The sequence below is a fragment of the Mesocricetus auratus genome, unplaced genomic scaffold, assembly GCF_017639785.1.
Source record: "Mesocricetus auratus isolate SY011 unplaced genomic scaffold, BCM_Maur_2.0 Super-Scaffold_4256, whole genome shotgun sequence".
NCBI classification, from domain to species: Eukaryota; Metazoa; Chordata; class Mammalia; order Rodentia; family Cricetidae; genus Mesocricetus; species Mesocricetus auratus.
In genome coordinates, this window is record NW_024429182.1 from 31664567 (window position 1) to 31687438 (window position 22872).

Consider the following 22872-nt stretch of genomic DNA (forward strand, 5'->3'; position numbering starts at 1 on the left):
CTGCCCTAGAAATGGACACATTCATCATTGTGGGGTTTCCTTCCCACCCATCTCAAAATGATCCCTAAGCAGGTTCAGGGGTAGGAAGAATACTGGTAGTAGTTGAAGGAGCGCAAAGTCTAGTTTTACCAATTGTGAACTTCAATTTCTTTAACTTGACTGTTCCCTTAGGCTGGGGACAAAACCTTATATTAACTGACTCCAAAGAGCTCTTCTACTACCCAGGAGGCTGGATTTCACTCTAGTCTTGGTTCTCTCACCATAAAATAGGATCACAGATTGTCGGCTGAAACTTGCCCATCTCTTCTCCAGCTCTTATGCTAACACACTCACACACACACACTCACACACACACACACACACACACACACACACACGTGTGTGCGCACACTGAAAAAGAAGATTCAGGGAATGCTACCATCTTATGTTCCATTTGCTAGACACATGATGAAGCAAAAAATGGGGGGGGTGCAGCTAGCATCAGCTCAGCCTATTGTTCCCCCTCTTCCAATCTCAGGCACTTAGACTTTCCATAGTTTCAAAACGAACCTGGGCTAGAAGCTGAATTGCGTTGGGCTTAGACCTAGGAATCCAACAGCATTCATTCCCTTTGGGGGGTTAGTAAAAAGATTCTAAACACACACCTGCCCATACCTGTAATAGTTGAAACAGTTCACTACATTTTAAATAATGGTTCACACAGATATATAAACTTGCTACCATTTTTTTCCCTAAAACATGTGCACTTAGATTTTGTGTAATTCTCTTCTGTGTGTCTATGGTAATTGTTTTCATATGTTGTTTGTGTCAAATTAATTATTTTCAAACAAGCTGGGACCACTTCAGTTCTTTTTAAAAAGATTTATTTTTGTTACATGCTAAAATAATTTTTTGGAATGCCCAATTAAAATATACATGCAGACTAACAAGTCTAAGTATTGACATATTAAAAGACCTAATTCATAACACTATCTTATTAATGTGAGTACTCTAAGCATCTTAAGACCTACTAAAATGATATCTTTGGATATATGAAATGTTTCATAAAAATTTAAAATGTGGGCTGGAGAGATGGCTCAGCAGTTAAGAGCACTGACTGCTCTTCCAGAGGTCCTGAGGTCAATTCCCAGCAACCACATGTTGACTCATTACCATCCATAATGAGATCTGGTGCCCTGTTCTAACCTGCAGACATACATGCAGACAAAACACTGCATACATAATAAACAAATCTTTTTAAAAAGCTTAAAATGCTAATTGTTTATATAAAACAATATACAATAGTCATAAGATTTTATTAAGCTATAAAACTTAATATTATATACATAGATTTTAATAAAGATTTAAATATGTATATATATTACAATTTGTATCTCATAAAATGGGTAGCATAAAAATCCTGATTTCTTTTTCAAAATATTGTTAATATACAATTTAATTATAAGGTTTATTTACTAAAGCTGAACTATATGCAACTTAATGGAGATATGTCTACTAAAGATCCTTGTGTTAAGTCTCCTTTTCATGGAGAGGACTACAGAAAATACAATCCCAATAAATAATAACACTTAACAAGGCGTTGGTGGTGCACGCCTTTAATCCCAGCACTCGGGAGGCAGAGACAGGAGGATCTCTGTGAGTTCGAGACCAGCCTGGTCTACCGAGCCAGTTCCAGGACAGGCTCCAAAACAATACAGAGAAACCCTACCTCGAAAAACCAAAACAAAATAAAAAATAAAAAAATAAATAATAATACTCATTGGTTTATAAACTCTATCTTATTTATGGTTATGCACATGTGATTATGATTTTATTGTTTTACATCATGTAATCAGTGCCAAATTTGGTTATAAATAAGTGTTTATATAAATTTAAGTTGTTAACTTGGCACAGCTTCCTCTTGGCTGTGTCCAAATCCTGGCCTCACCACGTTATGAGCTATATTATATTGGCCAAAATTACCTTATTCTGCTGCCTGCACCTCACCTGTAACAATGGGCTTATTAGACTGTCAACTTTAGAAAGTCCTTAGTAGCATGACAACAAGACCATATGTAATGAGTGAAAAGTAATGTAACTGACAGAAAAGTACCTAGCTCACAGAGTAAACAGAGGTAACAAATATTGGCTAATATCAATTTATGCATTCTTCAGGGAGTTTCTCACAAGATCTTCAAACATAGTCATGGCTCTGACAGGTGTCATGTCCAAAGACCTCAAAAGCAACATATCTAGGGTTGAGAGAAGTTAATGTAAGATATTTTCAGTGTGCTCTAAGTCACAAGGTCATTTCTTTAACCTATCCCAATTATTTCAGAGTTGAAATTAGGATACATAAAAGCTCTATGAAGTCACTGAATGTGACATCAATTCCTGTACCACTGGCTGTCCCTTAAATAAAATTCTCAGATCTATTTGGGAACAGAAGAAAAGTCACCTGATATGTTTTTGGTGTCTTCTGAAATATTTTTCTTTGTAGTTCAAAGACCTAACTAAATTCTGTCACTACTTACTGTGTATAGGATCTGTTTCAGGCCCAGGCATGGGTATAAAGACATGTAAAGCATGGGTATAAAGATATGTAAAGCATGGGTATAAAGACATGTAAAGCATGGTTATAAAGACATGTAAAGCATGGTTGATACACACTGCTTCCTTCAAGGAGCTCCAGTCAGTGAGGACCAATCACAGTTGTAAACTAGCAGAGCGGGGTTCTTATGGAACTATGGACAACCCTGAGAAAACTCCATGCCAGTTGATGGAGATGATTTTTACTTGCCCAGCAATGAAAAGAACCTAGAGTCAGAATTAAGATCGCACCAAAAATATACTAGACCAAATCCATGGAAGCTATAGAAAATGATGAGGACTGACTCAGATGGTGTTGACTGAGCCATGTGAAGCATACAGAAGGAGGCATAAATCTATGCACAAACATAGATTCAAATCCTAGATTCCACATTAAAGGCTGGGTGTGGCCAAATGAGCCTATAATGCCTAAGTAGTAGTCCACCTGCCAGCCTAGTTCCAGATTCAGTGAGAGACCTTTTCTCAAAGGAATATGATGACAAGTAATACATCAAGACACCCGATGTCCTCCTCAGCTTCTGTCCAGGTACCAACACACACACACACACACACACACACACACACACACACACACACACACACACCCCTCACAAAAAATCTACTGCTCAGACTTAGATGTGTGTATAAAACACCTGGGGATCTTGTTAAAAGGAAGGACCAAGGCTGGAGTAGCAGAGATGTACGTGAGCCTAGCTAGGACATCCATAAGGGACATCCTTGCCAGTACTGACATAAACCCGCACCAGCAGAACAGAAGGATCAGGCAAGAGGACAGTGAATACGGATTAGTCAACATGAGAACAAGCTGACTGTCTCTCTAGGAAGATCTTGAACAAAGTAGTATCCTTGCCCATTCTTTTTCCGCTCTTAGCTTCCATCATCATCAGCTGCAGTCTGTTCTTCCCTATTCCGCCTCCCTCCATGTGGGGCTCCGGGCTTCTCTGCAAGCCGCAGTGTTGAGATGATGCCGGAAACCGGATGAAGGAAAGGGTGACTACAGCTAGCTGCCTCAATGCTTCTAGTCACAGCACCTCCAACGGGCAAGTTTGTATCGACAAGAACTGTCCTATAAACATTCTTTCCCCGATCTCTGAAGCAGAAACAGTGTCTCCCTCCTACCCAGACTAAAAGTGTGATAACATGTAGATCCAGTCTGGCCCATACCAGCCATCTTGAGTTATAACCACCATGATGTCCCTGAGTCATCTGGTTAGTTTCCCACCACTCTGCAAATAACAAAGTCATTAGTGTGGAATGTGAAGTTTACACCAGACTCTGGAGTTACGGTGCCAAGAATGTGTCTGGCTTCACTGATAGTAGCTTGAGACAATTCAGTAACATTCAGTTTGGATGAAGTCACTTTACAACTCAATTAGAAGGGATCCCCTCTTCCCACAGTGCCCAAAGCTATGTTTCTGTCATTGAGTCTCCAGAAAACCGCATTCTGCAATCCTAGTCTTCTAGCCTTAATTGCTTTCAGCGTACCTGTGGCTGGATCATACATTAGGGCCAGGTGTTGTCAGACTAGGAACCCATGAACTGCCACAGTATGTCTGTTCATCATTGACACCACCTTCCACCACAGAAGAGGGGACTGCAGCTTCCTCAAGGCAGTGGTAGGAAGGATTGGTGCAAGACCTCCCCAGTGAAGCCCTCTGCAAATGCAGGTCTTCCTTCTCCCCACAGTTCCCATTTTCAAGCGTGAATTCTGTTGGCCTTCCAAAAGTTGACAAGTTAAAGACACAGTAGGACTTTGGCTTCACATGGTGGCAAAATAGAAACATTCTGAAAAGTTTTATATTTGTAACTGACTTTAAAAAGGCAGATATGCGAATCATGTACCTGATAAAGATTTAGCAATGTAAAAAAAATCTCTAAAAGTCAAAAATAATAAGACAAGCACACTTCTCTGGGGCCTGGCACAGCTGCTCCAGTCACAAGGAATGGGTAAGCAGTTATTAGCCTACAGAGCTTGTGGGGCTATTCATAATGAGTTTAGCCCCTCAGTCCTCAACTTTTTCCTCGGTGGACAGGAAAACCGGTGATAAAACTTAAATGGGGAAAACAATATGTATATGGCTACATGAAAGTACAGCTTGCAAATACCAAAGAAGAAATAGATGGAGCACTGTCTGGACATCTGGGTGGAGTTTTACTAAGGTATAATAATGCCCTTTATACCAGAGGCATCGAAGATGAGAAAATGAGAGAATAGCTCTGTTCATTGGGGATTTAAAGAATAACACACACACACACACACACACACATATGTCTTTCTACATAATAAAATTTGTTTGCTTTTTAAAAAGAAGACAACCCACTTTAAATCAAGCAAAGATTTTGAATTGGCATTTCTCCATATAAGACATAAAATGACCAACAGGTATATGAAAAGAGATGATCAGTTATAAATAAATCAAAACCACAAGATGCTTTTTTATTCTCATTGGGTTGGTCATATTAAAACCACAACAGTAACAAACTCAAGTTAGAAAACATGTAAGGGTATGGAAAACTGGAGACCTTCCACACCGCGGGTGGGGGTGCAGAGTGGTGCAGACTCTGGGGACACTGCCGGTTCTTTAAAAAGTCCATCAGTTACCATATAAGCCAGCGGGTCCACTCCTAGGTGTGTAAGATGTATTCCCAAGAAAACAAGAGACATCCACACAGAACCCCACGGGGAATGTCACAACAGTAGCAGTAATAATAGCTGAGCAGGAAAGCAATGTGAGTGTCCCTCAACTTCTAAACAAAGTAAGGCGTATCTCCACAGGGGAATGCTATCCAGCCATAAGAAGCTCTAAAGCAACGATGGGCGCACACTTCAGCCTGGCTCAGCTCTGAAAGCCTTATATAAAAAGAGAGAAGGCGAATGTATAAGCCCTGACTATGTGACTTCATCAACGTAAAAATGTCCAGAATAGACAAACCACAGAGACAGATGGTAGGATGGGCATTGCCATGGGTGCGGGGAGGGCTGGCCCTGACAACAGGTACAGGGTTTCTTTTGATAACATGACTGGAGACAGGAAATTAGACAATGGCTGCCCTAAACAAACTACATACGGCCAAAACCATTGAATTGTATATGCAAGCGGTAATTTATGTGAATTACATTCAATTAAAATGCTACAACACACAGACACACATGTAAATGATTACTTCATAAAAAGCTTAGGTTTTAACACTTCTAGATAAATGAACAAATTGATTACAATGGAAATAAAAAAGCCAGATGGTGGTGCTGCATGCTCTTAATCCCAGCACTCGGAGGCAGAGGCAGTTAGATGTCTGTGAGCTCGAGGCCAGCCTGGTCTACAGAGTAAGTTTCAGGACAGCTAGGGCCTCACAGAAAAACCATGTCTGAGAACAGTGTGTGAGTGTGGGGGGGGGAGCAGATATTAACACTGAGTGTGATCCATTTACATTTTGATTGGTTAACAATTTGATGGTTTTCCTGGGGTGGGAGCAGCAGCAACACAAGGGAACTTGTTATTCTTCTCATCATCATATTAATGACACAATGACTGCCAAAGCTGTGGCATTTTGTTCCACTTGGTAGGCTGGATGAGAGCTTATCAGATCTGAGTGTCTCACCATCTGGAAATAACTGACTGAAGCCAGACGTGTTTATTAACAGTTTAAAAGGAGACTCGTTGGTTCAGGAAAACATGTGATTACAGATTGTGGCTCATAACCTGCAAGGCAGTGATTGAGAGATTTTTCGCTTACACAGTATAAAAATGAATCAAAATGACCAATAGAAATCAAGGATTTATTGTAAGAAGAATGTTAGCTGCAGAGCACTGAATGAAAAAAAAAACAATCAAAACAAATGATATACATATATATAAAAATCATCTCTCATTAGTGGACGAATGGCCTGCGTGCCTGTTACTTGCAACCATTTTACAAAGCTCTGTGGAGACCACAAGGTCCTGGTTCCTACATGGCTTACAGCCTCAGTGGACCTGGTTTATTTTATTTTATGTTTTCCTGCATGCGTGGAACTGCACCACATGTGTCCCTGGTGTCCAGAGAGGCCAGAAGAGGGCGCTAGATCCCTTAGAATTGGAGTTATGAGCTGCCATGTAGGTACTAAGAACAGACCTGGATCCCCTGTAAGAGCAGCCAGCGCTCTTAGCCACTGAGTCATGTCTGCAGCCACCCAATTCTTTGCAAGGAATTTCTACCAGTTTTTTCAGTCCTGGAGCTGAGTCCTCCCTTTCAGGTTCTAATAGTGTGACTGTAAGCTACTTAACCTCAGTGAGCATAGCATCCTTGCCAGTTAAATAGCGTCACCTGGCTATTGTGAGCACTAAATGGCTAAATGACACAATGAAGGCAAGACTCAGCCCTTCCCCTGGGCCAGAGGAGAGTTCAATCAGAGTGTGCTATGACTGAATACTGATAGGAGGCAACAATAATAACAGTAAAAGTAGACAGAACAGCATTTCCAAAATACAAGTTTCCAAATTTGCCCCCAGTACAAATATAAACAGAGTCAGATGATGGGAAGAGAATTAAGGATCTGGGTTTTAATTCCACTTCTATCACCAAGCTTTGTCATTAATCCTTTTTGCTTTTGGTTGCTTTCATCTGAAAAGCACAACAAAGTTATCAGGAAAGATGAAAACGGAAGGAGAAAACGCACATGAGAAGCACTTGGCTTTCTAAGTCAATATTGTCCACTCTTCATATTTTAGAACATACAGATCTTTTACAGTCATTCTTACTTCCCAGAAAACCACTCAAATTATAAAGATATTTTGGGTGTGAAAATTGGAGGCCTAAAGACATTTCCTAGGATGGCAGAACAAAAATTTCCATTGAGAGCAGGAAGAAACCCAACTTCTGTTTATTTCAGCTCAGCTCACAACATTCTGCAGACTAACACACATATGTACAAGGACCAAACAGAGAGATGCCGAGACCCCAAAGCAGGCAGGAGATCGGACAAACATGGGGCAAAGTATAAGGGCAAACATGGGATGAAGTATAAAGGCAAACATGTATGAGTGCACACAGTTTGGCCCAAACTCCACTAAACCTGTTTCCTAGCTTCAGGGAGAAGGTAAATGCCAGCCTCCTTGTATCTTTATCATGTCACAGGTCAGGAAGGAGGGGCACCTGATCCCAAGACAGGTTGAGTACTAGAGATTGATAAGAGATAAGTCAGGAACTCCCCTTCTCTGTCGTCCCTGTCCATTTGTCCTTCTCTTCAAGGAAAGTAGAAGCCCATGCTGGAAGTAATCGTGGAGGCAGAGTTACTGTACAGCTACTGATGGCTCCTCTATCTGCAAGAAGCCCCAGACAGGACATTGGCAGATGGCTGGAGTTGGGAGGGCTGAGGTCACCTCCACAACAGAGTCTAAGCAAAGAGGTCTGCAGATGGCTGCCACAGAGATGGTGAGCGCACAACAACAGACCCTCCCATTGCTCCAGGAAATCACACTCCCTTGGTCCTCTGTCCTAGACCCCAACAGTTAGCTGAGTCACTTTTCTACACACAGCCCTGCCAGTTCCCAACAGAGAAGAGGATGCAAACCTCCTGCTTACCCCAGACTCTCCACCATTTCAGTCCTGCCCATGGCATCGGGCCTTTGCTCATTGCTCCTTCTGCTCTCCTGGCTGTCAGGTCAGCTACTATAAAACCCAATAGATGGATGTTTGAGAAACCATCTCAACATCCCCATGACAACCATACTCTCCCAACTGAAACACTTTCTCATAGAAAGAGGAGGGATGTTCATAAAATTCAAGATGCTAGCCAGGTAGTGGCGGTGCACACATTTGATCCCAGCACTTGGGAGGCAGAGGCAGGCAGATCTCTGTGAGTTTGAAGTCAGCCAGGTCTACAAAGAGAGTTCCAGGACAGCCAGGGCTACACAGAGAAGTCTTGACTCAAACAACAACAAATAAATAAGTAACAAAAATAGAAAAAAATTCAGGAAGCTAAAGAAATTTATGACCGGGAAGACCACAAACTTTATGGAGATCCAGAAAGCTCAGAATGTTCCTCCCTAAGTTTATATAAGCAATAGACAGTTGCTAGGGAAAGGAAGACTTTACTGTAGCTGCCTGTACGTGACTTAGGGAACTCCAGGGATGTTGTCCTCAATGATTCTTTTGTATTTTTGAGAATTTCACATAGATGGTATCATATATGCTTATTCATTTACTCATCAAGCTTTCTATTTTGAGTAATTATGAATAGGGCTGCCAGTCAATATTTATATACCAGTTTTTATGTGACTATAAATATTTCTTTCTCAAGGGTCTGTATCTAAGGGTGGGATTTTGGGGTACAGTGCAGGCATATTTAAGTTTATAAAAACCCACTGAAGTGCATTCGGAGCAGCCCTAGCAATGTGTAGGAATTCTGCTTGCTCTACCTCCTCATCAACACTGGGTGCTTTGTGTTTTATTTTAGACATTCTAATAGGCATTTGGCAAGACCTTAAGATTGCAATTTTCATCTCCCTAGTGGATCTGATGCTAAACAACCTCTCATGCCTTTATTTTCCTTTGTTACATAGTCTCTGGTGAACCATTTGTCTACCTAGAAGTTGGGTAGTTTGTCTGCCTTCTATCAAGTTCTGAAAGTTCTTTATATATTCTCGATATAACTTAGATGTATTGGAGAGGTGACCTGCAAGGATTGCCACCTACTCTACAGCTTATTTATTCCTTTTTGTCTTTCATAAAGATTTATTTTTTTATAAAGTGGAACATAATTTTTTTTTCTTTGAAGAACTGTACTTTGGTGTTTAAGTCTCTTTGCCAAACTGCAGGCTGTGACATACATTTGTAGTCTACATTTTTTCCTTAAAGTTTTATATTTTATTCTTTTCCTTTATGGCTATGACCCATTTGGACTTAGTGGGCTATTATTGTTTTTTATTATTACAAAATGTAATGTTTGGACTGAGGGTCTTTATTTTTTGACCTATAATGTCCAGCTATTCCAGTATCACCTACTGAAAAGAACGCCCTCTCTCCTTTGAATGTGCCTTTGTCAAGTATCAGCTGGGCACAGTAGTACAAGTTATTTCTGGAATCACTTTTTTGCTTCACTCATCTGTGTCTGGCCTTTTATTATTGTTATAATGGTTCAACTAATAACCATGTTGGAATAATAGTGTGCTTCCCCAATTTTATTCTTATTTTCCAAAATTATTTTAGGTCTCATTCCTTTGACTTTAAGCATACATTTTAGAACCAGTTTATTTGACCTATCTGAATAAAGTCCTGGTGATGTTTTGATCAAAATAGTTGGAGAACTGCCACCTCTGTTGTTTTGACTCATCCAGTCCATGAATGAGTGTGGGTCTTCTTTTAACCACAGATTTATTATTATTATTTTGGTTTTTCAAGACAGTGTTTCCTTGTATTGTTTTGGAGGCTGTCCTGGAACTCGCTCTGTAGACCAGGCTGGCCTCGAACTCACAGAGATCCGACTGCCTCTGCCTCCCGAGTGCTGGGATTAAAGGTGTGTGCCACCAACGCTCCGCTTAACCACAGATTTTGATTTCTTCCATCACAGTTCTATTGTTCAACCTAATAGTCCCGATTCCACAAAAGATATGACATTAACTGCAGGTAGTTTAGCACATGGATTTTCTAGAGTCAGAGTCAGTCTTTTGCTTTGGGGAGCTGATCTATATATCTAGAATTTTCCAATTTCAGTTGTACATTATTATAATATAGAAATAACAAATTAATTTTTTGGTATGGTGGCCTCATAGCCAGCAAACTTGCTAATAAGGGTTATTTCATAACTTCTTAACATAGAAAATTGTGTCATCTGTTATTAAGGATTACCTGCCTGCCTGCCTCTGTGTCTGTTTGTCTGTCTTTGCCTTGCATTTTCTTTTTCCTGCCCTACAGTACTGTATAAGGCTTCCACTGAGAAACTGAGTAGATGCAAGAACGAACATCTTTATCTTATTCTTACTTCTAGGGAAAAAACATTCAGAGTTTCCCCAAAGACATATTAGTGCTAGAGCATTTTTTAATGTGTGGAATTTTTTAGTTATAGTTACTTTTTAATGTGAGGAATTTTTAGCTATAGTATTTTTTTTTAATGTGAGGAATTTTTAGCATTAAACTTCCATTATAGTCATTGCTTACTTTTCCTTCTCCTCTGTTATGGTCTGACTGTTCATGTTCCTGCAAATTTGGTGTGCTGAAAAGCTAATCACCAATGTGTCCATGGGGGGGTGGTGAGGCCTTTGGAAGGTGGTCAGGGTTTAGAGAAGATACTCATGAGTGGGATTCATGTGCTTATGAGGAAGGCCCTGGAGAGCTGTCTTTCCCCTTCTACCATACAAGAACGCAAGTAGGAGGTGCTATCCATGAACCAGAAAACGAGTCCATCACCAGACACCAAGTCTACTGCTAGAACTATGAGGGGCAAATTTGTTTGTTACTCAATTATAACATATTTGCTATTGCAGCCTGAATGTTTTAAGGCATGTTCTCTCATACCTTACTGCAGTTTCTGTCCAAATATAGTCAAGTTCAAACTATATGCTACCATAGCTTCAATAATCCCAGCCAAACTCTTGCATGTTTAATTACTTCTTATTATGAGGAGCAAAAGAGATAAGTCCTAAGAAGCAATTGGGCCATTGGAACCCAGCCCTCAAGAACTAATTCATTCATGGATTAAGGGCTAGTTCCTCATATTGTGTTGACTCTCTAACCATAAAATTATTTTTTTCGCTACTTCATAACTATAATTTGCTACTGCTATGAATCATAATGTAAATATTTTTTTCAGTGGTTTTTGGCCAGCTCTGTGAAAGGGTCATTCAACGACTGGAGGGGTCATGACCCACAGGTTGGGAACCACCAAGTCAATGGTTTATTGTGAAAATGGACCTATTAAAAACACTTGTTTGGGTCTGTCTCTTATGACCATCTTTCTTGCCATATGATGCCAGTGCCAACTTGGGATTCTGTAGAAATTTCCAGCGAACAAGAACAATCTTGCAGAGGCAGCTCCTAAAGCTTGGAATTTTCAGCCTTCAGAACAATAAGCAGAATGAAGCTTTGTTTATTAATCACCTAGTCTCTGGGAGAAAATAAGTTAAAATGGTTAAACATTAACTTCAATGACTTTTCTGACATTATGAATTCAGTAGGATTTAACTTACAAGTGTCTACTAATCAAACCAGGAAATACTCTAGGTATACAGCAGATGAAAGTCAATGTGTTTGTGGACATTACTACTCAGTATCTATGGTTTTGGCTATTAATATTATATCTCCCACTTCTCTTATGCACCAATAGCAAACTGCCTGAAAAATGAATTGAGAAAGAAAATTCATTTTCAAAAACTAAAAATAATCTAGGCATAGTGGCACACTCCTTTAATTCTAGCACAGGGAGGCAGAGGCATGAGGATTTCTGAGTTCCAGGCCAAGTCTACAGAGTAAGCTCCAGGACAGACAAAGCTACATAGAGAGACCTTGTCTCAAAACAAACAAATCTACAAATAAACTTAACCAAGAAGGTGAAGGACCTCTATGGTAAAAACTAAAACACTGAAGAAAGAAGTCAACGAAGACACTAGAAAATTGAAAGAACTCCCATGCTTATGAATTGACACATTTACTATTTTAAAAATGTCTATATTACTGAATGGGGCTCAGAAATAAACCTACACTGTTACAGCTGTGTGGCTCCTGATGAAGGTTTCAAAACCGTGTTGGAGAAAAGAGAACTTCTTTGATATTAGTGCTGGAGAACCTGGAGCTCCATTAAAACTAGACACCTACCTATCACCCTGTGAAAAAATCAATTCAAAATGGATCAAAGACCTTAATGCAAGACCTGAAACTTCAAAATTGCTAGAGGAAAATTATAGGTGAAACTGTTGAAGACTTGGTACATGGAAGGAGTTTCTGGAAAGGACTCTAGTAGCAAAGGAAGCATAGCAAGAGTTGACAATCAGATTATATCAAACTAAAAGGCTTCTGTGCAGCAAAAGAAACAATAATTAAACAGTAGGAGAAAAATTTAACCTGACAGGGGATTGATATCTATAACTCAAAATAATTAGATATCAAAAGATCCTAACAATAGAATCAATAAATGGGCAAATGAGTTGGTTAGATAGTTCTCAAAAGATATATATGAAAAATATAGTGTAATAATAATAATAAATATATGAAAAAGTCTTAATCTTTAACTATAGGGAAAATGCCTATCACAACTACATTGAGAGTCTATTTTACCCTACTCAGAATGGCTGTCAACAGAAAAACATAAAGTATAATGACACCTATATATTAACATGCCACAAAGAAACCCAAGACAGAAAACAAACTGTCATATACTGTTGGTAGGAATGTAAATTGGTGTAGTCGCTCTGGAAACCAGTATGAGGTCTTTCAAAAAGCTGAAAATAGAGCAACTTCATGATTCAGTCGCACAACCTCTTGGTATATGCCTGAAGGAGTCAAACTTAACTCAGCCCTGCTAATCGTGATATCATTCCCAATGGTCACATTATGGAATCGACCTACGTGCCCGTCAGTGGATGAATGGACAATGCTGCATATATACACTCAGTGGAGTGTATAATGAAGAATGCTTATGCCATTAGCAGGAAAACAGAACTGGAGATCATCATGCTAAGCAAAGTAAGTCAGACTCAAACACATATTTTTTTTTCATATGTAGAAACTAGAAAAAAAAAACCAAAACCAAGACCAAAGACATGTGAGTGAAAGTGAAGTCTAGGGAAGAGGTAAGGGGGTAATAGGGATGAAAGTGGTCAAAACATGTTATATGCATGCATTAAACTGTCAAGATGAAATCCATTATCTTATATAATTAATATATGTTGCAAAACAGGAAATGTAAAACAACAACAACAAAATCTGGTACACCTCCTAACTCTCAATCAGTTCCAGGTGCAGCCAGTTCCGCAGCTACTGAAGGAGTTTGGGGGAACAGTATAAGATGAAGGAGTGACTCCATTGGCCAATTCTTTTTGTCTCAGGATCTAGTTGAGGAATGAGTCTATGACCTAATTAGGGTTGAGAAGGCCTGGGATGTGTCGTCTGAGCCTACAGGAATCAGAACCTCTCTCTCCCTTGTGCAGAACAGGGAAAGGAAAACACTGAATATTGGGAGCTAGCTTGCTAACCAGGGGAGTCTTGTGCTCAGTGAAAACAGATGCAGAGATGCACAGGTGACATGCAAGGAAGGGAGGGGTTAAGGTGATGTCGTTTCAGTCCCAGGATACGGCTGTACCTGAAGCTAGGTGCTATATTTTTGGCTGTCAAAGTTATGAGAGCCATAAAATCTCACACTCTCCTTGTTTTCTGACTTAAACCTGTTTGGACTGGATTTCCTGACACTTCCAATTAAGATTCCTAAATTACAGGTGGGAAGCAGTTGAGAAGGTGTCTATGGTTCTCTGGGTGACTCCTCCGCCAAACACATATGCCCTAGCTTCTAGTGATGTGTGTGCAAGGGCTTCCAGATATGGTGCCAAGAAGTTTGTGGGGCAAGCCAAGAGAATGGAAGTGGCCATGTTGGTATTGAGCTACAGAATGGTAAAAGCCACTATTACCTCACCTCCTACAGTGGCCATTAGGGACAGCCACTAATTATCACCAGTATTATGGAAATAACTTCCTGGCCTCTCATAGACCTTCCATGTCTTTCCAATGCTTATTTCTTTTAAATAATGGTATCCTGAAAATGCTTCAGTATGGCACCTGGTGCCACTTGCTTCTGTGTGGCTTAGTCTCCAATTGCCTTGCAGGTTCACTCTCTGCCTCTCCCTGACCTGCTCTGTGTGTCGGTCAACTAACCCATAGTTCATTGCCCTCTGGTTTGGACTGGATGTAGTCAAGGAACAATACTAGCTGTAGATCTTGATGGTGGAGCCAAGAATGGATATTATTTTCTCCTTGCTGGGCTCTGGTAGCAGTTCTGTGTGTGTGTACCTGTGTGCATGCGTGCATGTGCTGGGCTCTGGTAGCAGTTCTGTGTGTGTGTACATGTGTGCATGCGTGCATCTGTCCCACCACTCTCCAAAATGTCACTCAAGTGTGTGGGTAATAAAGGACCAATGGGATAGACAAGACACATCAAGGGCTTACATGTTTCACTCTTTGATAAAGGTTTTGTAATGCATCAAAAACATTTTTTGTGTGTCTCTTAAGAAGCAGACGCAAGGCTACGCTTCATCTGAATGACATGCTCATTAATGACAACATTCCTAGCCCCTCCGCAGACGGAGGTGAGAAATGTGCTTGTACTGCTATGGGCTGGATACGGTCTATCCCCTCTGAAGCTCATTGCTATGGTGGCGATGTTGGGAGGAGGGGCCTATGAGGAGTGAGTACATCACTAACAGAAGATTAATCCCTTTCTCCCTGTGTGGGTTCTCACCCTCTTAGCCTAATGCAGGAGCAGCATATTATGAGTTGAGGCGATTTCCTCTATTTCAGTGTTTCTCGACCTTCTTAATGCTGCTGAATATAAATATCTGATATGCAGGATGGTTTTAGGTGACCCCCAAGAAAGGGCTGTTTCACCCCAAAGGGGTAGTGACCCACAGGTTGAGAACCACTGCTCTCTTTCATCTCTTCCAGACACGCCTGTTTGTCCTGTTTTTCTGTCATGAGCTGGCATGCACCTCACAGGCCGGTGCACTTGGACTTCTCAGGTTCCAGGGCTTTACACTCAAATAAACTTTCTTTTAAAACCCAGGTTTGAATTTTACAGCAACATAAACAGAGTAAAACAAATGTAGTTCCACACAATTTGAAAATTAGATGTGAAAAATAAAGGCCTCTGACTCGGACTTGAAACTTTTACCTGACCTTGCTATTGCTAATATTCCAGCACACCTGCCCCCCTCTGCTCACAGCTGCTGCAGCTGTGGCTCTGCTAAGAACCCCTCCCCCACTTCCAGTTCTCCTTTGAAGTCAAGGAATGTGGGGGCATCCTTCCACAACCATCTTACAGAGGCTCATGGGAGTGATGCTCGCACACGAATTGCTACTAACAGACCGAGGCAATCTGTCACAGACACCTGACTCTGCGTCTGTCTCCAGTAATGTCCATTCTTGCTCAGTTTAAATTGCTTTCCTCGCTGGCTGTTAAATGAGTTGATTTTCCTAGCTTGCCACAGACCACACTTTTCATCTCATATGCCGATTCTGCTTGATTAACAGTGGCTGCCTGGAACATAGTTTAAAGTACCCAAGTAAAAGGGGTTGTCATCAATTAGTGATGTCTGCCACAGGGTAGGCTAAGGTGTGATGGTGTGAATGCTGAGTATTTGTGAATATAAATTTGGGGCTGTAAGGGTATGAAGAGGGAGATGGCCTCTGACTGAGCAATCAGATGAGTCTATATGGTAAAAATAGGAATTAGAGCCATTGTCAACAGACAGGAAAACGGTAGAAGAAACATCTGAGCATCAATGCCACAAAGTGCAACCCACCCTGAGAAAGCACTAGCTAAGTTCACTTAAGATATAGCGTAGACAGTTTATGTAGGAGAAATGTTGTGGAATAATCCTTTTGTATACTGTGAAGAAGTGTCACTCATATTGGTTTAATGAAAAGCTAAGTGGCTAACAGCTAGACAGGATTTTCCATCAGAGAGAATGCTGGAAAGAAGAATGGTGGAGTCAGGAGTAGACACTAAAGATGATCAGGAAAGTAGCATGGGCAGTATAGAATAATGGTAATAAAGCCACGAGGTAGAAAGTAAATTAATAGAAATTTAAGTTATAAGTGCTAGTTAGAAAGATGCCTAAGCTACTGAGTGTTCATAATTAATAAGTCTCTGTGTGGTTATCTGGAAGCTGGCAAGTAGAACAGCAAAATCCATCTACAGAGAAAGGACTAAGCAGTGTGGAATACTCTAAATTAGAGGATAAGGTGAAGAAGAGCCCAGAGACAGAGCAGGGAGAAGCCAAGAGGAAGTTCAAGGTCCTTTAGAGCCTTTGTAAGAAAGAAGTGTGTTACAGTGTCCTTAATTTCTAATTAGGCACATCAGGGTTTCCTCAAAGGGAAGAAACCTTGCTTAATGGCTAAACTTTAGAATCAAACAGTATCAGGTTTGCACCTTTGCTCTTATCCCCATGACCCAAGACCCAAGTTTTTGTTTCTTCATCACAAATAGGATGCTCCCTCAACTTACTAACCACACTAGTGGCAAATGAAATTCACAGGAACTTCCCTGTAAATATTAGCATCACTTTGCTCAGTCACAGACAAAACTCAGAGGAGATGTCTCTGAAAGCCTCACAACCCCAGGAATCCTATATGAAACCCACAGGGTGCCTAAGTGGCTCAGAACATAATCACACGAGACATGCCTAGAAACTGGGTTCATTTTCTAGGAGTGTGGAGAGGAAGGAGGTTGGGCTTCCTTCAGCTGGGCATTTCTGGTGAGGGTGTGTACCTTTGGTCATCATTCTTGGCTTAGAGCTTTGCTGAATTATAAGTAACCAAATAACTTCCAGGCAGTAGCGCCATAGTAGAAAAATAATTCGACTCACACAGGCTCTCTCCCCTAACGATTTTCCCCTTGGCTGAATTCATGCTATAGTTTTAAGTAGCCAAACACTGAACCCAGATGGCTCTCTCGGCAGTTATAAGAACAAACATACCGTGGATCATCTCTGGTGTGGTTTTCTAGCTCCACTCCCCACAGTCACCATTTTAGCCCAACACGGAGGCCAAGATCACAAGATGGTACCAGACCCTTCTTTGACACATAGAGCTCTGTGATGAACCTTGTCATGTTTCTAGACCTGGGGGTTGTGGGTGTAAAAAGGGGCCCAGGAGCCATGGCTTCATGCTAAGCAGAGTGCTTCTAGCGGGCCTTACTCCTCAGCGCTGGTTCAGGTGAACCTAAGCACCCTGTTTCCAACTGGGCTGAGTGGCAATGGCTCCCTGGAGTTCCCACAGCTGGGACTGGAACTGGGAGGAACACTTCAGGACAGGCTGTGTGAAGCATCTGCAAGCTGTGACAAAGATCCACTCCTTCTGGAGTATGTGGGAGTGTTTGCTGGAAGGCTGGATCCTACCTGACGTAACAGAAAGGCAGTCAGCAAGAACTGAACCAATGGGGAGGCATTTCTGGGAAGGAGTGAGTCACAGAAAACCTCCTTTCTAACTACAGAGGTGTCACTGTTGAGTGTGCTAGTGATAACAGAGCACTCTGTCGCACTTAAGGCTGTTCACTCAGCAAGTTGACAGACTCCTTCTGTGGTTACACACCTTGCTAAACTCAGGACTCTGGGGAAAATTGTGAATTCATAGTAACTGTCTCCAATGCTGTCTTCTATTAGAAGCACGTTCAACATGCAAAATACAAAAGGCATTTAAAGCACTCGCCACTTTAACAGACACCACACTGCAGAGGGTGAGATGGTTACTTGATGTTGTCTATAAGTCCTTCAAGTGCTTGAGTCCCCACAAAGTGGCCTTTGGTCTACAGTGACACTGGGAAGATTTGCAGCTCCTTAGGCAAGAACTACTTCTCTGGCACCTGGCCAGTATGTTGCTGCTCTCTCTAGGACAGTTATTTTCAGGCTCAGCTCTGTTAAAGGTAATCACAGTTTCTCACAAGTAATTAATATGGAACACTTTATCTGTATGAACAGGAGTGCGTGTGCGTACATGTGCATACATGTACACACACACACACACACACACACACACACACACACAAAGATCTCCATAGGTGATTCTTTTTTTTATTTCATAGTTGGTTCTTAATCCTACTTCCTATACCTTACTAGAATTTTCACTCCCCTTAGCTATATTCTTTGACTGCCAGCACATACTGAATCAATACACAGAATTTTCTTTAAGGCATGTCTCCATTTGGAGCATCTTTTATTTATTATGCCAGGTGCTCAAATTTTTGAAAAGTAACTTTGATTCTATAGTTTTGCTAAGTTAAAAAAACAAACCAATGACAAACCACTGCCTTTTAGATGAAATAGCATTTAACAAGATATTTAATATATGTCAACCATTAGCAATTTCCATTCACAGCATTCTAAAAGTCAGCCATTTAGATGAAAAGGATACATATGTGTGCAGAACCTGGTATGTGAAATCATTTGCAGGAATCATTCTCTAATTTTTGCTTAATTTGTTTTGGGGTTTGATCTAGTAGATTTGAGGTAAGAAGAACATTTTAGAATTAGAATCTTTTCCAAGATTTTTCCAATCTCATATGACCTGCCTTCATTTCAAACTGAAAGCAGGCACAGGCATCCAAAGTCCATTTTTTCCCTTTCTTTTTAAAGTTATCGTGCAAACCAACACGCTTCATTATTGCATCTTTATATGTACATGTCATCATTTGTTCTCACTCATCACTGCCCCAACCCCACCCCACCCCACCTCCCACTCTCTCCCCCACTTAAATGTTCGCTACAGTTTGTTCCCTTCTGCTCTCTTTTTTATTTATTTAAATTAGAAACAAGCTTGCTTCACATGTCAATCCCAGCTCCCTCTCTCTCCCCTTTGACCCCAGCCCCCATCAACTCCCCCAAAACCCTACCCAATCACCACTCAACTCTCCAGGGAGGGTGAGGCCCTTCATGGGGTCTCCAAAGTCTGTCATATCATCCGAGGCAGGGCCTAGGCCCTCTGCCATATTTCCAGAGATCTACAAGGATGACACCACTTGGCAATCTAAGCAATAGTGGAGAGGCTACCTTAAATGCCCTTCCTCAATAATGAGATTGATAGCTACCTTGTATGCCATCCTAGAGCCTTCATCCAGTGGCTCATGGAAGCAGAGGCAGACACCCACAGCTAAACACTGAACTGAACTCCTGGAACCCAGTCGCAGAGATGGAGGAGTAATGAGCAAAGGGGTCATGACGGCTGGTGAAACTCACAGAAACAGCTGACCTGAACAAGGGGGAGCTCTTGGATGCCAGACTGATGGCTGGGAGGCCAGCATGGGATTGATCCAGACCACCTGAACGTGGGTATCAGTGAGGAGACCTCAGCATCCTCTGGGTCCTCGGGCACTAGATCAGCATTTATCCTTTCAGCTTTCTTAACACAAGTCTTCTGTTGTCCTCTCTATTGCCGCATCTCTGAAGATGTATTACATGTTCATGATCTAGCTTCTAGCTTTGTGCCTTCACACACATACACATACATAGTCTTATCTAGGTTCCACATGCAAGAGAAAAAATGTTTGCCTTTCTGAGTCCAGCTTATTTTGCTTAACATAAATTTCTAGTTTCATTCATTTACTTGCAAACGCCCTAACTCCATTTTTTTCATGCCTGAATAAAATTCCATTGCATGTATGTATTACATTTTCTTTATCCTCCATTCATCTGTTAATGAATACCTAGGCTGATTCTCTTTCTTATGTATTGTCAGCAGTGCAGCAGTAAACATGGGTGTGTAGGTATCTCTGTAGCATGCTGACTTAGAGCCCTTCATATACATATGGGCCGTATATACATACATACATATATACATACATATATATGAGCTGTATATCGGGGTCATATGGTAGCTCTATTTTTAGCCTTTTGAGGAATCTCCATACTTATAAGTTCACATTCCCATCAGTGGTGAACAAAGGTGCCTTTCTCTACATTCTTGCCTGCATTTGTTGTCATTCATTTTGTTGATTATAGCCATTCTGACTCGGTGACAGAATTAAAAACATTCATTTTCACTTCCCTGATGGCTAACAATACTGAACACTTTCACAGTGTTTATTGACCTTTTGAACTCTTTCCCTCTAGAACTGTCTATTCATTCAGTCCATTAGTCCATTTATTGATTGGATGATTGGTCAATCTCTAATGTCTAAATTTTGCAGTTATTTAAAAAAGATTTATATTTTATTTTTAATTATGTGTATGTGCATGAGTGTGTGCACATGTGAGGGGTGCCCACATGGGCCAGAAGAGGGCATCTGATTCCTTGGAGATGGAGTTACGGAAGATGGTGAGTTATTTGACATGGGGCTGGAAACTAGTATGGGCCTTCTGCAAGAGCAGCAAGCACTCCTACTGGAACATCTCTCTGACCACTGAAGTTTTTTATATGACCTAAATACTAAACTACTCTTTGATGTAATATCGATAAAAATATCCCTGATATTATAGGCTGTCTCTTTATGATGATGATCATTTTCTTTGTTTCCATTTCTAAATTCTCAGACTTTCTCCCTTTGCTAATGGATTCCTGATCAGAATAAAGTCTTTGTTTATGCCTGTATCTTGAAGTGTTCTATGTATGTTTTACTCTAGGAGTTCCAAGTTTCAGATCATGCACTAAGGTCTTTGATTCACTTTGAATTGACTTTTGTACAGAGACAGTTTTATTCTTTTACACGTGGAAATCCAGTTTTCTCAGTACCATTTATTAAAGTGTTTGTCTTTTCTCCTATGTATGTTTTTGACAAACTTTGTCAAATGCTAGTTGGCTGTAATTGAGTGGGTTTTGTGGTACTCTAGAATATATGCTTATCTACGTATCTGTGTTTGTACAAGCACCATGCCATTTTTACTATTGTGGCTCTGTTATGTAATTTGAGATAGGATATTGTGATACATCCACCATTGTACCTTCTGTTAAAGGTTGATTACCTTGGTTCTCTGGGGACATTGGTACTTTCACATGAATTTTATGGTTGTTATTCTAATTCTACAAAGAATGACACTGGGATTTTGAGGGGATTCTAGTAACATAGTCGTCTTCACAATATCAATTATTCCTATTTACATGCCTGGGAGGTTTTCCCATCTTCACTGTAGAGATCTAGGTTTATTCCTAGGTTTTTTTTAAAGCTGTTGTGAACAGGGTTTCCACGAGTTCTTTCTTGGTAAGTTCACTATTTGTTCTATGGAGGTTTAAATAGGAATGCCCCCCCCATGCTGAGGAATAATCCTTCTGTACACTGTGTAAAATATGATGTGGTTGGTTTAATAAAGAAGCAGACTGGCCAATAGTTGAACCGGATAAGGTTAGGTGGGAAAAGCAGACTAAGAACTTTGGGAAGAGTCTTAAGAATGGCAGAGTCAAAGGAGTCTCGAGAGAGATGCAGAGGAAGCAGGAGATAAACATGCCACATGCCGTGCTGAAAGAAGGTACCATCATGTGTCAGAGGGTCGATAAGAAATGTGGGTTAATTTAAGATGTAAGAACTAGTTAGTAACAAGCCTGAGCTATTGGCATAGCATTTATAATGAATATTAAATCTCCCTGTCGGTTATTTGGGAACTGGCAGGTGGCAAAGAAAGACTGGTGTGTTTGAAGACTTAGTCCATAAAGAGTGACACTATTAGGAGGTGTGGTTTTGTTGGGGTTGGTGTGCCTCTGTTGGAGGAAGTGTGTCACTAAGTAGTAAGCTTTGAGGTTAAGGTTACTTCCTGCTGCCTTCGTGAATCAAGATGTAGAAGCTCAGCTCCTTTTCCAGCACCATGCCAGCCTGCATGTCGTGCCTCCCGCCGTGATGATAATGCACTAACCCTCTGAATTGTAAGCCAGATTCAGTCAAATGTTTTCCCTTGTAAGAGTTGCTGCTGTCGCGGTGCCTCTCCACAGCAATAGAAACCCCAAGTAAGAGAGAAGTATAGAGAAGCTGCTCAGTTTTTGTTGTTATTCATTTAAATTGATTCTGTGTCATAGTGCTTTGGTCAAAGTGCTTATTAGTTCTAATTTTCTGGAAGTCCTTAGGATATTTTAAGTGTAGGATCTCATCATCTGTAGGTACAGCAATTTGACGACTTCATTTCCCATTTGTACCCCTTTATTCCTACTTCTTATCTGATTGCTCTGGATAAGACTTTGAATGCTAAATCAAATGAGTGGAGAGAGTGGCATCCTTGTCTCATTGCAGATTTTAAAGCAAATGCTCTCACTTTTCCCTCATTTACTAGAATGTTGAGTACCAGTTTGCTGTACTAACCTTATTATATTGGTGGACGTTCCTTTTAGTTTTTTCAGGGCTTTTATCATGAAGGGATGCTAGTATTTTTCAAAGGCTTTTTCTGGCATCTGTTGAAATGATCATGTAATTTCTGTCCTTAAGTCTTTATGCACTGCATTACATGCATTTCTTTTGTCCATGTTAGACAGCCTCTAATCCCTGGAAATGAAACCAACTTGGTCACGGTGCAGGATCTTATTATGGTTTTGAATTTGGTTTCCAAGACTCCCCACCCCACCCCCATTTATATTTATGTTTATCAAGGAAACTGGTTTATAGTTTTCTTCTGTGGTATAAGGGAGCTGGCT

The 22872-nt window shown here is 40.7% G+C and overlaps 1 protein-coding gene across 1 annotated transcript in view; it reads right to left on the minus strand.

The window, feature by feature from the left end:
• Slc1a1 (solute carrier family 1 member 1) overlaps positions 1–22872 on the minus strand; it is a 69683-nt gene that overhangs the window by 39248 nt on the left and 7563 nt on the right. The window lies entirely within an intron of this gene.